A 13,505-nucleotide genomic window follows, 5' to 3' on the forward strand; every position below is an offset into this window, starting at 1 on the left:
ATCAGTTGTCACGAACTGAACATCTATTATGCGCCAGCACTATTCTGGGCATTCTGCCTGGGTTATCTCATTTCATTCAACACAATCTTTTAAGATCTGAGTTCTTGTCCTCAGTTCAAAATCCAGGAAAGTGAATATTGGAGGGATGAAAAGAGGTCGTCGCACAACGATAGAGCTGCCATTACGGAGCCCATCCTGCAGGTGAGGCACGAAGCACTTCGCCTTGTGAGTTCACTGAAGCCTCTCTCCACCTCTGTGAGGACCTCTGAAAGGTGAGATGATGTTTCCAGGTCATACACGCAGTAAGCGGAGGAACAGAAACCTAACAAGGTGAGGGCCTCTCCTCTGAGTTAGCTGTCCTAATGTTGCCTGGGAGATCACTGGCCCAAGACACAGATCCCAGGTCTTGGGTGGCCATGTGACCTTGGGCAATCTCAGTTTTCTCATCCATCAGATGGGCATATTCTCACGCACCTCATCTGTGAATGGGCATGAACAGTTTTGTGAATCTTAATGAAGTAGTATGTGACAAAGACCATGCTGGCATGTAACATGCAATGACTATGGACTAAGGGGAAGCTGTTATTATCAACTCCTCTTCCTGCAGCCTGTGGATCTGGCCCAAAGGAAAGATGCTGTGCAAAGTTCACAACTGTAACAGCTGTGATGAGATGATCATCTGTGTGCCTATCCACTTACCTAACAATTTGTTGAGCTGCTATAAGGTGCCAGACACTCCCTGACTGCTCAAAGCCTCTTTCCTCTCCTTTCTTCCCTTTCCACTTCCACATCACCCCCTCCCCTAGTTCTCTCTTACCCTGTTCTCCCAGGAACAAGAGCAGAGGAAAAGGAAAACATTTATTCCAGCTTCCCTAATTCCCTCAGCTGCTGGTGGCTGGAGAGGCACCAACCGCAGTCCTCTGCTGTGTGAGCTTGCTCAGGCTGCCTTAACAGAATCCCACCGACGGTGTGGCTTAAACAGCAGAGATTTATTTCCTTACAGCGCTGGAGGTGGGGAGTTCAAGATAAGATGCCAACAGAGGTGGTTCATGGTAAGAGCCTTCCTCCCAGCTGTAGACGGTCGCCTCTCACTGTGTCCCCACATGGCCTTACTGTTATGTATTTACATGACTGGCATCTCTCCCCCTCCTGATAGGGACTCCTGTCCTATTGGATTAGGGTGTCACTCTTATAGCTCATTTAACCTTAATTACATTCTTAAAGGCCCTGTCTCCAAATGCAGTCACATTAGCAATCAGGGCTTCAGCATATGACATGTAGTGACAGTCTGTTACACCTGCCACTCTGAATCGCAAAACAGGCAGCGGCCATCCCAAATGTCACCCTGGACCCTAAATGACCTGGCTTGGGGCAAATGTCCACCGCAGGCACACCTACCCAGGTGTGCAGGGGTTCCAGCAGGGGTTCGGGAACTTCCTGTTCTGGCACTGACCGACCTCAGCTAGCCCCTTCTTGGCGGCTCAGCCTGCCCTGCTGTAAAATAATGTCAGAAAGAGCGCCTACTTCATGTTGTCAGGAGGTCTTAATGAAACGTTAAACAGGAGCGGGATCTATGAACAATTGTGGTCTACAGTGTCTGAGCTTTAAGAACAGCGATATTTTTTGAGAAATGTATCAGACACTAAGTTGGCACTTCACACGGATGCTTCCACTCCTGGCAATGATTTTGTTGGAGGAGGTACTGTTGTTACACCTATTTTGCATTTGAGGAAACCAAAGCTCAGAGAGGGCAGTTAGTTAGCCCAAGAGCACACAGCAAAAGGCTGATTGATCCAGGTCTGCTGACTGCCCTCTCCCCTGGTCCCTGCTGCTAGAATTACTGTAACAGCACAGACCCACCCTGCAGGTGAGCTTCCTTCACCTGAGATCATCTGCCATGAGGAGAGGCGGGGCTGCCCCACCGTTCCCCCTAGAAGGCCTCTGGGGGCAATGCCAACCATCTAAGCCAGTGGTTCTCAACCTTGGCTGCACATTAGAATCACCTGGGAATCTTTTTAAAATCCTGATTTCTGGGCCTCATCCTCCGGGAATTCTGTTTCTTTGTTATGGGGTGAGGCCACAACATTAGTAACAATGAAACAGAATTTCCGGAGGATGAGGCCCAGAAATCAGGATTTTAAAAAGATTCCCAGGTGATTCTAATGTGCAGCCAAGGTTGAGAACCACTGAAACAAAGCCCCTGGCTCGGACACCCGACATTCGTCACTCCCTATTACCAAAGGCTGAGACAGGGCAGGCTTCTCATCGCCTCATTAGGGGAGCATCGGAACACGCGAGGATGTAATAAAACAGGCACGCAAGAGGGTGTCCACAGGGGAAGCCCGGGCCACTCTGCTTGGGCCCCTGCAGAATTTTAGAGAAGGAAAGACGACTGGGACACGGAGGGACAGAACAGGAGGAGACCAGATGGGGATGCCATGTAAAAGCAAGAACTTGAAGGCCAATGAGGCAAACGCAGGCTTCTAGAACCCAGCTCGGCCTCTTCCTCGCTGTGTGACCTTGGACAAGGCCACTTAACGTTCTGTACCTCAACGTTTTAACCTGCAAGCTGGAGACAGCAATGCCTGCCCGGACGGGCTTTATGAGAAATCAGTAACAATTTAAACCATTGGTGGGTGGAGGCTATGGCTTCCCCACTGCTGGTCTCAGGGAGCTGCTGGTTAGTGATTCTCCTCCTGTGCCGCCCACAAGCATCAGAAGCAGAGCCTGCCATAATGCGGATCCCCGGAACACCACACCCGGTGCTCCGACCGGCATACCTGGGACAGGGCCCAGGAAACAGCCTTTTAAACAAACGCCTACAATAATTCTCATAGAGGAAAAAGATCTTGCTGCATATCTAATGATACACCAACAATAAATATTTGGTGATTTTTAAAAATCTGAACACATAGTGGTAACGCAAGGGATGAAATGTCTATTGACTTCAGCCTTAATTTGCATGAAGAATGAAGTCAAATGATGCGTGAAATGTCTATTGACTTCAGTCTCCTCCCCAGTCTGATGGAAAAACCAGCCTTAATTTGCATGAAGAATGAAGTCAAATGATGCCCACAAAGTTCCCAGCATCTTCCCTGGATGGGGGAAGGGCTCAGCACTATTTCTGTAACAGACACTTTCTCCTGGCCCTTGAAAGGAATGTGTAATCCCCCCATAACTGTGGAAACCCAGGAGGGGAAACTAAGGCACAGCATTTCCCCCTACCTTAATTCCAACCGCGCATTTTGTTTAATGAAGCAATTTACAGGGGCCAGAACTAATTAGTGGTTTAAATGCTCTGATACGAGCAGGCACTGCAATCTTGATCAATCATCTCCCACATATGCCCGCTCCTCCAAGTGACAGATGACAAACAAAAGCAGGACAAGGTCCTCCATCACAGGCGGAATCATGGAGTTAATGGGAGAATTATTGCTTCTGAAATCCACTCCAGTCCTATTGAAGGGAACGCTCCAATTTATCAAAGCCAAATGAACATTAATTGCAGCAGTCTGGTACGTTTTCCAGACGCTCTGACCTTCATTGAATTTTAATCCAGAAGAGATAAGATTTCCTTCCACACAAGAGGAAACAACACAATTAGCTCGAAATGACAGCTGGATCACGGAGCCGGCACACACCAGCAGTGCTCACACGTGCACACTCACGCACACCCCCAGTGAAAATACTGATCCTGCCAGGCTTTAACATTCAGCACAAAGCAGGTAGGCAGAGAAAAGGCAGGTAAATGCAATCACACATCTGCATAACAGCCCCCGCCCTTCCTTCAGGAGGGAAATTTTGGAGGCGGACGCCAAGATGGAGAAGGTGGCGGGCGGTAATGGAGACAGAATTTCCGTTAACTGCTGTAATTAATGTTATGTCTCATCGGGGAGAGATTAGGAAAAAACAGAGAGGGAAGGATGAAAACACAAGTATTATTTGGCTATTAAAGACACCCTTGAGCTGGGGAACATGAGGCGCAGAAGTTTGGATTGGTTAATTGTTTGCATGTATTGGTGGATTTGCAGACAGTGGATTGCCTCAATACAATGAAGCAGAGCCGTGCTAAGCCTGTGTGCTCGGGGTGCCTGCAGCACAGAGCTGACCACAGCTGGGGAAGGGTTAGGAAGCAGCACCCGCACCCCTTGTGAGATCTGGGGGGGAGGGCCTGGCTCTGTCACTGACCTGCCGCATGACATCCACTGGGTCACTCATTGAGACCCACAGGCTTTGTTTCTATTTCTTTTCACTCTAAAAGATAAGAGTTGGATTCGAGGATTTTTAAAAGAGCTTTTTTTTCCCTTTTTTTTTCTTTTTTTTGAGAATTAAGTCAGATATTTCCACTTTCCTCACTTTTAAGTCTTCCTGGTCAGGGAGTACCAGCTGTCTTCTCCAACAGTTCAAGGTTCAAGGTCGGGCCTGCCTTAACAACAAATAGAGCTGGGTCATCAGATGATGATAGACATGGGCCCTAATATGACCATACACATCCTTGCCCCTGTAAGAAGAAGAATGACTATGGCGTGAGAGATCACTGGAAATCAGAAACTTGAGTTTAATCCTGGGCTAAGGCCCTAGCTGTGTGATCTCAGAAGAAAGCTGTCTTACATTTGCAGGCGTTGCTTTTATCATTTGTGAGCTAGAAACAGTAACAACAGCACTGCTAATGAAATTGATGATACAGTGTTTGTGTAGTTGTAGGGTATGATGTTAACTGGTTTTAATTCCAAGAGGTAGAAAACTATAATTACCCCCATTTTACAGGGGAAGAAACTGAGGCACGGAACAGTGACATAACCAATGTCCCACCCGGAGGTGAGTGATGTGGCCAGGATTCTAACCCAGGCAGTCCTGCCCCAGGGTGGAGATTCTTCCTTTGTCTTTAACTCTTTTATTTTTGAAATAATTATATTCACAAAAAGTTGCAAAGTTAGAACGGAGAGTTCCTGTATACACGTCACTCAACCTCCCCGAAAGTAAATGTCTCACATAACCAAACAGAATCATCAAAACCAGGACATTAGCCATGAAACATCACCATGGACTACACTGCAGACCTTACTCAAACTTTACCCAGTTTTTACTAATGTTCTCTTTGTGGTCCAGGTTCTCACCTGGGATCCCATGTGGCATTAAGCTCTCATGTCTCCCTAACCTTCTCTTACCTGGGACAACCCCTCAGACTTGCCTGTCTCTCAGGATCCTGACACTTCTGAAGAATGCTGGCCAGTTGTTTTGCAGAACGCCTACACCCCGTGTTCCTCTGATGTGTTCTCATGATTAGGATGAGGTTACACAATTTTGTCAAGAAATGTCACTGTGCCCTTCTCAGTGCATCCTCTCAGAAGATTCCTGGTGCCCAGATGCCTGATTTCTGGTGATGTCAGCCTTGATCACTTGGGTTTAAGTAAGTGGATTGAATGGTGGACCCCAAAAAGACACTAGGGCCACATCCTGATCCCTGGAACTGGTAAGTGTGAATTTATGTGGAAAAAGGGGGCCTCCGAAGATGTGTAATTAATTAAGGATCTTTCAGGGAGGAGGTCATCCTGAAGCTTCCAGATGGGTCCTAAACCCAATGACATGTGTCCTTATGAGACTCACAGAGGAGAGGACACAGAGGAGATGGTGTTATGAAGACAAAACCAGAAAGTGGAGTTATGACACCACAAGCCAAGAAATGCCTGGAGGGGCCATAAACCTGAAGACGCAAGGAATGAACTGTCCCCAGGAGCCCCCACAAAGGCCTACAGCCCCACAGACATGTGGATTTTGACTCCTGGTGCCCCAATCTGTGAGAGAATAAATTTCTGGGTTTTTTTTTTAAACTCCCCAGTTAACGGTCATTTGTTCAGGCAGCCCTAGAAGGCTAATACAAGGGTAGTGGCCCGATTTTTCCACTGTCAAGCCACCGTTTTCCTTTTGTAATTACTACATATCCAGGGGGTGATGTTTTGAGACTTTGAGAACATTCCACTCCTTCTCGAAGGTTCACCCATTAATTGCAGTATATGCATTGGTGGCTCTTGTCGGTGGTAATTGTTACAGTGGTGACTACCTAATGTTAATTTTCCATTTCCCTTTAAAATTTATTAACTGGGATTGTACTGTGAGGATGAACTATCTCTTCTATCTCATTAATTTATATAGTTGATTATTTACATCAGTATTTTGAATTTTTAATATATATTTTTATTGATTTCAGAGAGGAAGGGAGAGGGAGAGAGAGATAGAAACATCAATGATGAGAGAGAATGATTGACTTGCTGCCTCCTGCACGCCCCTACTTGGGATCTAGCCCTCTCAACACGGGCATGCTTGCTGCCTCCTGCACACCCCTACTTGGGATCTAGCCCTCTCAACACGGGCATGTGCCCTTGACCTGAATCGAACCCAGGACCCTTCAGTCCTCATGCCAACACTCTATCCACTGAACTGAACCGGCTAGGGCTACATCAGTATTTTAGAGTCCATATTCTTAATAACTCTTGTCCAACTTAGCTCAAAGGATGTTTGTGAATGCCCACATAAGGGTGAAATTAGGAGGGAATAGTTTAAGAGGCAAAAAAGAAAAGAGAGAGACCATCTCTAGTGCTGTTTTAAGATAGTTCCTGTGTCTTTTATCATTTACTTCTCTCCTTGGCCCCGTGAATGAGGGATCCACAGCAACACTGAAAATTCAGGAAAAAGTAGGAATCAGAGACATGACCTCCTGGTCCATCAGTTGAAGCTCAACCACTGAGCCACCCGACCAGGTAACCCTGCAGGGTAGGCTGTTAGTGAACCCTTGTTGAGACAAGTCAAGGCCAAGGTGTAAGGCTCAGGTAATTTACGTTTTTAAATTTTTTAAAAAAAGGATTTTAAAAGTTCTACTTTCTGTTTAAAAAAAAAAAGTAAATAGGATTCATGAGTTATGGCCCACTTACATAAAAATGAAGTTGGGATAATTGTAATGTCAAAATTCATCATGCCTTGGCAACTGATAGAAGCTTGATGATCTCAATTTACAGATGGGGAACCTCAGGCTAAGACAGGAACGTGACTTGCATGAGGTCACGGAGCACAGGAGTGGCAGGACTGGGACACCTGAGTCCCAGGCCCTGGCTTTTTGTGCTACGCTTATCACACTAGCTTCATCCCTTGTAAATGAGTCCCTCCTGGTCAGGATGCTTCCCCCACCACTCTGCCTTCTCTCCGCCAGGCTTCTGGACTGGCACTCTGGGAGAGCTGGGCTGCTCCTGCTGGTAGTCCTGGGCGCCCTTCAGTAATATGGCTTATAAGTAACACAGCAGTGGCACTTACTGTTATCAGTTAAATTGTGTCCTCCTCCCCCAAAATGATATGTTGGACTCCTAATCCCCAGTCACTCAGAATGTAACCTTATATGACCACTGGGTCTTTACTATAGAAGCTATCAAGTTATAAAGAGGTCTTTAGGGCCAGCCCCATGCTAGCTTATAAAGAAGGGAAAACGGGAACAGAGAAGACAGGAATGCACATGAGGAGAATGCCCTGTGAAGACTGGGGTTGTGCAGCTGCAGGCCAAGGAGACAGCAGGCGCCAGGGGAGAGGCCTGGAGCACATCCGTCCCCAGCTCCTTCAGGTGAGCCTGACCCTGCTGACTCCGTGATCTCAGCTGACCCCACCACGATCTCAGACTTCCAGCCTCGGGAACGGCGAGCCAATTAAAGTGTTGTTTTAAGTCCCTTACTTTGTGGTACTCAGTTGGCAGGACTAGGGAACTAATACAGATGTACACCCAGCAGGTGCTGACACTATGAAGACCTCACTGTGTGTCGGCACTAGCTTTGTGTAGCATCTCAGGTGACCTCACAGCAGCCCCTCACGCAGACATGCACCCTCACTCCCCTACAGGTGAGGGGACGGGAGCAGGGGGAGGAAAGTGCCCAAGTCACACGGCCAGGAAGTCAGGTGCAGCCAGAATGTAAGCCCTGGGACACCAAGCCCACAGTGCTTGCCCATGAGTGACATTCACTGGGCCTCCATTTTCTCAAAAGTAGAACAGGAGTGATAATGATGCAGTGAATTAGGATTGTCGTAAGCATTAAATGAGTTACATTTCTATCAATTACTGTAACACTAATAACAGTGCTGTTAGCATTGGTATTTTAAGGTTCTTCATTGTCTTGATTATTTTCTCAAAACTTTCCTAACTAGTTGTTTTCCTCTGGACATGCAACCCCCAAAAGTAAACAAAATATTTCAAGTCTCACAGAAACTCTGAAACTAGTTGAACAGAAACCTAGTTTTTAGCAGTCAGATCCCATAGAGCTGGCTTCTTCTGAGCTTGTGGCTGACTTTTTAAAAGCTCTTTTTTTCCCTTTTTTCTTTCTTTCTAGCAGATAGAATTTCCATTGTTAGGTAGAGGAGGCAAGTAAACCATTGCATGATTGAGTGACTAAATCAATACACTAAGGAATGCGTGATATGCTCCGAATAGATAAATGTGATGGTGGGGGAAGAGATCTAAAGCCATTTTCGCAAAAAGCTTTAAAAAGCATTATCCCCATAGCACACAGATGCTTTAAACAAAGATATTGATTGAGAACAGTAATAATAATTTCTTAGATTTATGTGACATTTTATAATCCTCCAAGTATTTTTCTATATATTATGCCATAATATCATAGATCTTCTAAGTTGGAAGCAGCTACAATAGTCATCTAATTTAACCATCATTCCTCTCAAAATCCTGATGAATAGGGCTTTTAGTCTTTGCTTGCATACCCTCAAAAACAAGGGAACTCACTACCTCCTAATTCAGTCCACTCCATGGCTGTGTAGCTCAAATACTGTGAAAGGTTTGTCCATTGTCCTGCCATGAACAGGAACATTGGTCCCCCCCTCAGGGAGCTCACCTGCATACATCCGCATCATTTTCTGTGGGAATGATTCCTTTGAAAGAAACGTGTCTTCAAAGGTCTTTTCTTCTCACTCATCAAATCAAGTATTTCCTTTCATCCCCTTTCTTAAAATATTCTGTCCCTGATGTAGTCACTACAGCTAACATTTTAGTCACGGTTACCACTTTCCGAGCACTTACTGAATGCCAGGCACCAATGTGCCAAATTCTGACCAAGAGCAGCGACTCTCATTTTGGATGGACAGGAGCTGGAATCCCAGGTTTAGCGCTCACTGGTGATGTGAACTGCAGCAAGTTAAAAACCTCACAACTCGCAGATTCTTCATGCATAGCACTTACCTCATAGAGGTACTGGGACACTTACATGGGACAATGCATGTCTATACCTAGACTGTGCAGGACACAGGATATGCAATCGCTTTTGGTGCCTAGGAAAACTCTAAGAAGTGGGGAATGTTGCATCACCTTTAAAGATGGTGAGGTTGATCTGGCTAAGGTCATACGGCTATCAATGGAGACAGTGTTTGACCTTGGAGTCGACTTCCAAGTCCTCAACTCCCTTAAGAGAGTTCAACAAGAATTCCATGTAAGGAGGGAGTCTTTGTAAGAATTTACCCATCCTACAGTAGAATCTCAGCCAGCACCTAATGTGCAGAAAGGAGAAATCATGGTCCACAGTGCACAGTAAGGGAGGAGGTTCTGGAGTCGGCCTATACAGAGTGAAGTTATCTATTTTACCACTTAACCTTTGTACGACCAAGTCACACCAACAGGTATTCATTGCTTTAACATCTCAGGTCCCTCATCTATGAAATAAACATAATAATAGCATCCACCTTAAGATTTGTTGTGAGGATTACATGTGATACTGCATGTAAAACAAAACTGGTATACAACCTAGCATATAGTAAATACTCAATAAATGTCCAGTATTATGATTTTGTCTCTAGATCAATAGCAAAATAGCAGCAAGAATGAGGATAAACCCAATGTCTTCTTACTCCTAGATTACCATGGGCTGCAATGATAATGGTGCCCATGCTGTACCAGGCTGGAGATTAGGGACTATACACCTATTTCTTCCGCTCTTCTCTATAACCCTGTGAGATAGGTAGGACCAGTTTTGTTGCATAGGTAAGGAAACTGAGGCTCAAAGACACATGGGGACTTCCTCAGGGTCAAAACATCAGAAGACAGGAAGTCAAGAGAGACTGTAAATTCAAAACCTCTGCTCTCTTCCCTGCATCATGCTTCCCGCATGGTGGAGGTGGGCATTGGGCTGCTCAGAGTGAACTAGCTGAGATGATCTCTCTCTCTCTCTCTCTCTCTCTCTCTTCTCTCTCCCCCCCCCCCTCCCTCTCTCCCCCTCCCCCAGGGCCCATTGCTAGTACGTCCTCATTGCATCACCCTTGGGATAATAACAATCACAAGGCACACCTTCTGGGACAGAGTAGATGCTCACTTGAGGTCTTAACAAGCCCAAAAGAGCAAGCTGGTTCCACAGGTATGGGCTGTGGCAGGTTCCAATGACTGAGCCGGAGCTGAGTGCCCCGCATGGACGGGCAGGATGTTTGTGCTAAGAAAAGGGGATGGAGAACACTGACCCTGGCCTGCAGATTTCTGAGATTGGACTGATTTATTTGGGTCTCCTCACAAACAATCCCAGATCTTCACCAAAGATGAAAAAAAACACGAAATGTGACAGAGTGAGAGTCACGGTCTCACACGTGAGGAGCCATGTGACATGAGTTTGGAATCTTGGGAAAAGCCTCCTCCTGGAGCTGCCCTCTTGTTAGTCACGTAGCCTTAGTCAAGCCAGTTAAACTCACTGAGTCTCAGAGTTCTCACCTGTGAAATGGGGAGATATATCCAAGCCAAGGCCATTCTGTATACTAGTAGCTGCTTGGGGAGAGGGGATGATGGGAGGAGCAAACACACTTCTTATTCTTGCTGAACTGTCTATGGCCAGAATAGCAAGGACAGAGTCTGAGCCACAGAGAGAGGCCTATTCTCCAGGCCAAGCCCCGGGGACTGGCTAGGAGATCCTGGACATGTCCTAACCTATGTTTGAACCTCGGTTTATCCATCCGTGAAATGAAAGGATAGAATACATCAACATGTCTCAATAATAAAAGAGCCCCTAATAATAAATCCTAATGCACTTATGCGCCAAACTCCTCTGATCAAAGTACTTGGTATACCTACACAGTAGGTGTTAGAATAACCCTCATTTACAGATGAAAAAACAAGGCACAGTGGGGTTAAATGCTTTGCCCAGATGACTTAAAGTGTTAAGTGGCAGACTTCCCATCGAAGCATGTGGGCTCTGGAACCTGTGCTTATAACCTCCGTGTCACCCTAACTCTAGGTCGGGGGCAGTGTATGAGGTATGTCCCACATGGAGAGGCTGGGCTGCCAGCATGGACACCTGGGAGTTCAACGTTTCCTGGGCATGACTCTATCTCCTGGGGTAAAATAAGGGCAGGAAAGATACAGATTTTGGAGCCCTGCAGGAGGGAAAGAACTGGTGGAATCACCAGGTGGGGGCCACTTTAGTTCATGGACAGGGAGGGTCTGGAGTGTGCCAACCTACTCAATAGCCACACCCTACATCAGGGGTCCTCAAACTTTTTAAACAGGGGGCCAGTTCACTGTCCCTCAGACTGTTGGAGGGCCGGACTATAGTTTAAAAAAAAACTATGAACAAATTCCTATGCACACTGCACATAGCCATGGGCCACTTTAGTGCATGGGCAGGGAGGGTCTGGAGTGTGCCAACCCACACGTGATCTACTCAGTAGCCACATCCTACACCATAGAGAACTTCAGAGACATCTGGGTCCCTGTGAGTTCTTCTCTCCAAGCTGATCTCACTGAGCAGAAGGCAGAGGGAAGGCACACCTACAGTCCTTGCTGATACAGTGTGACTTAGTGGAACTACCACTGGGCCTAGAGAAAGAGACGGCCCATTCAAGATCATTTATACTAGTAATTGAGTTGGCACTATCTAGGTTACTGGGTTATGGCAAGAATGTATGTAAGTAAATGCTGTGCTGGAACACACAAATGCTTAATAGATATTAGTCCAAACTGAGTTTTTCTCTCAAATGTTACAGGAACAATCACGTCCCCTCAGTCCTTCTTAACATTAGAGGGTGCCCATGCTCCGTGAGGAGCTCAGCAAGTCCCCTGAGATGGTACTTACAAACTTGCAACCCAAAGTTAGCATGCACACACCCCCTTGGCTTGACATGTGGCTGCATCATTTGCTAAATATATATTTAGGAAAAGTCTATCACACTCGTTCCATGAATAACACAAAGGCCTTGATTTGTTCCTCCAAGTGATGAGCACGCGTTAGGTCCAAAATTAACATTGCTCTCTAGCTGGGGTTTGTGTGTGTTTTTCCAAAAACAGAAAACTTCCGAGCTCTTGCTCAGCCTTAATCAGAGCGTCTGCTGCACGGTGTTAGTTGAAGAGGAGCCAGGAGAACAAAGACCCAAAGCAAAGATCTGCTCTCCAAAACACCTGTTGACTATTGATGAGGAGGAGGAAATGAAGAGGTGGGTAGTAGCCTTACTTGGTTGGGTGGCCTTCTGCCAATCATGTCACCTCCCTGAGCCATGCCTTCCTCACACATAGGTTGGGAGTCCTACTTTCTATCCTCACACACCTGGCAGAGCTGTGCTAAAGGAGAAAACAATATTAAAAGAGGCTCGAGGCCTGCAAAACACTACAGCGGTGTCACCTACAGCTATTATCTGACCTCTTCTCCAGCCAACCAGACCCTGCACACCGAATTTATCTTTTCCCATTGACCTTGCAAAGTCATTAATTACAGTTTTTTAAAGAAACCATTCATAGCAGCCCACTTATATTTTAGATGATCAGTCACGCGACTTTGCCCTAGGAGCCTTCATCAAGAAGGCAGTAGATTTAGAGAGTTTGAGATTATGGAACCATCGGAGGTGGAAGGTCACCTCTCTGTGCCCATAACTTCATCTCTAGTATGGAGGCCACACCCCTGAATGCATGTGACAACAGAATGAGATAATGTCCACAGGTGTGCCCAGCACAGTCCTGACAGGTGGCAGTCAGGCACTTAAGAGAGTATAGAGGACATCATTCAGGCTTCGTAGCCAGGCATGCTTGGGTCTCTCTAACGAGCTGTGTGACCTTGAGAAGTTCCTCCGCCCACTTTATAGTATTCACAACTATAACACAAGGGCAGTGAGAGGCTCTGTGTGCCACTGCACCAGCTCTGCCCAGCCCCGCTCCAGGGCCACCATGTGGTATGTACACTGCAGGGCTGTTGTGAGGGTTGAAGCACCTGGCACATCAAGGGCGCTTGGGAAAGAGCAGCCTCGCTCCGGTTTTGTTGGTTCAGCCATTCTTGGAAAGGCCAGTTGTATTTTGGAGCACTGAACCTCAGCCCTCAGCAAAGCAGGCTAAGCACATGACAGATGTTAAACAGCTATTCCCAGAGATGTCAGCCAAAAGGCCAAGGAATTTGGAGACCCTATATTTTCTTCTCTGAAGCACAATTAGCTTGTCACAGCTGACAGATGATGGATGGGTATGCATCAGTCCAAGTGACACCACGGGATCCATCTGACCT

At 46.4% G+C, this 13,505-nt stretch overlaps 1 protein-coding gene across 2 annotated transcripts in view; it reads right to left on the bottom strand.

The window, feature by feature from the left end:
* Positions 1 to 13,505, bottom strand: part of ASTN2 (astrotactin 2) — a 668,892-nt gene that overhangs the window by 655,059 nt on the left and 328 nt on the right. The window lies entirely within an intron of this gene.

The sequence above is a fragment of the Myotis brandtii genome, unplaced genomic scaffold (assembly GCF_000412655.1).
Source record: "Myotis brandtii unplaced genomic scaffold, ASM41265v1 scaffold658, whole genome shotgun sequence".
NCBI lineage: Eukaryota > Metazoa > Chordata > Mammalia > Chiroptera > Vespertilionidae > Myotis > Myotis brandtii.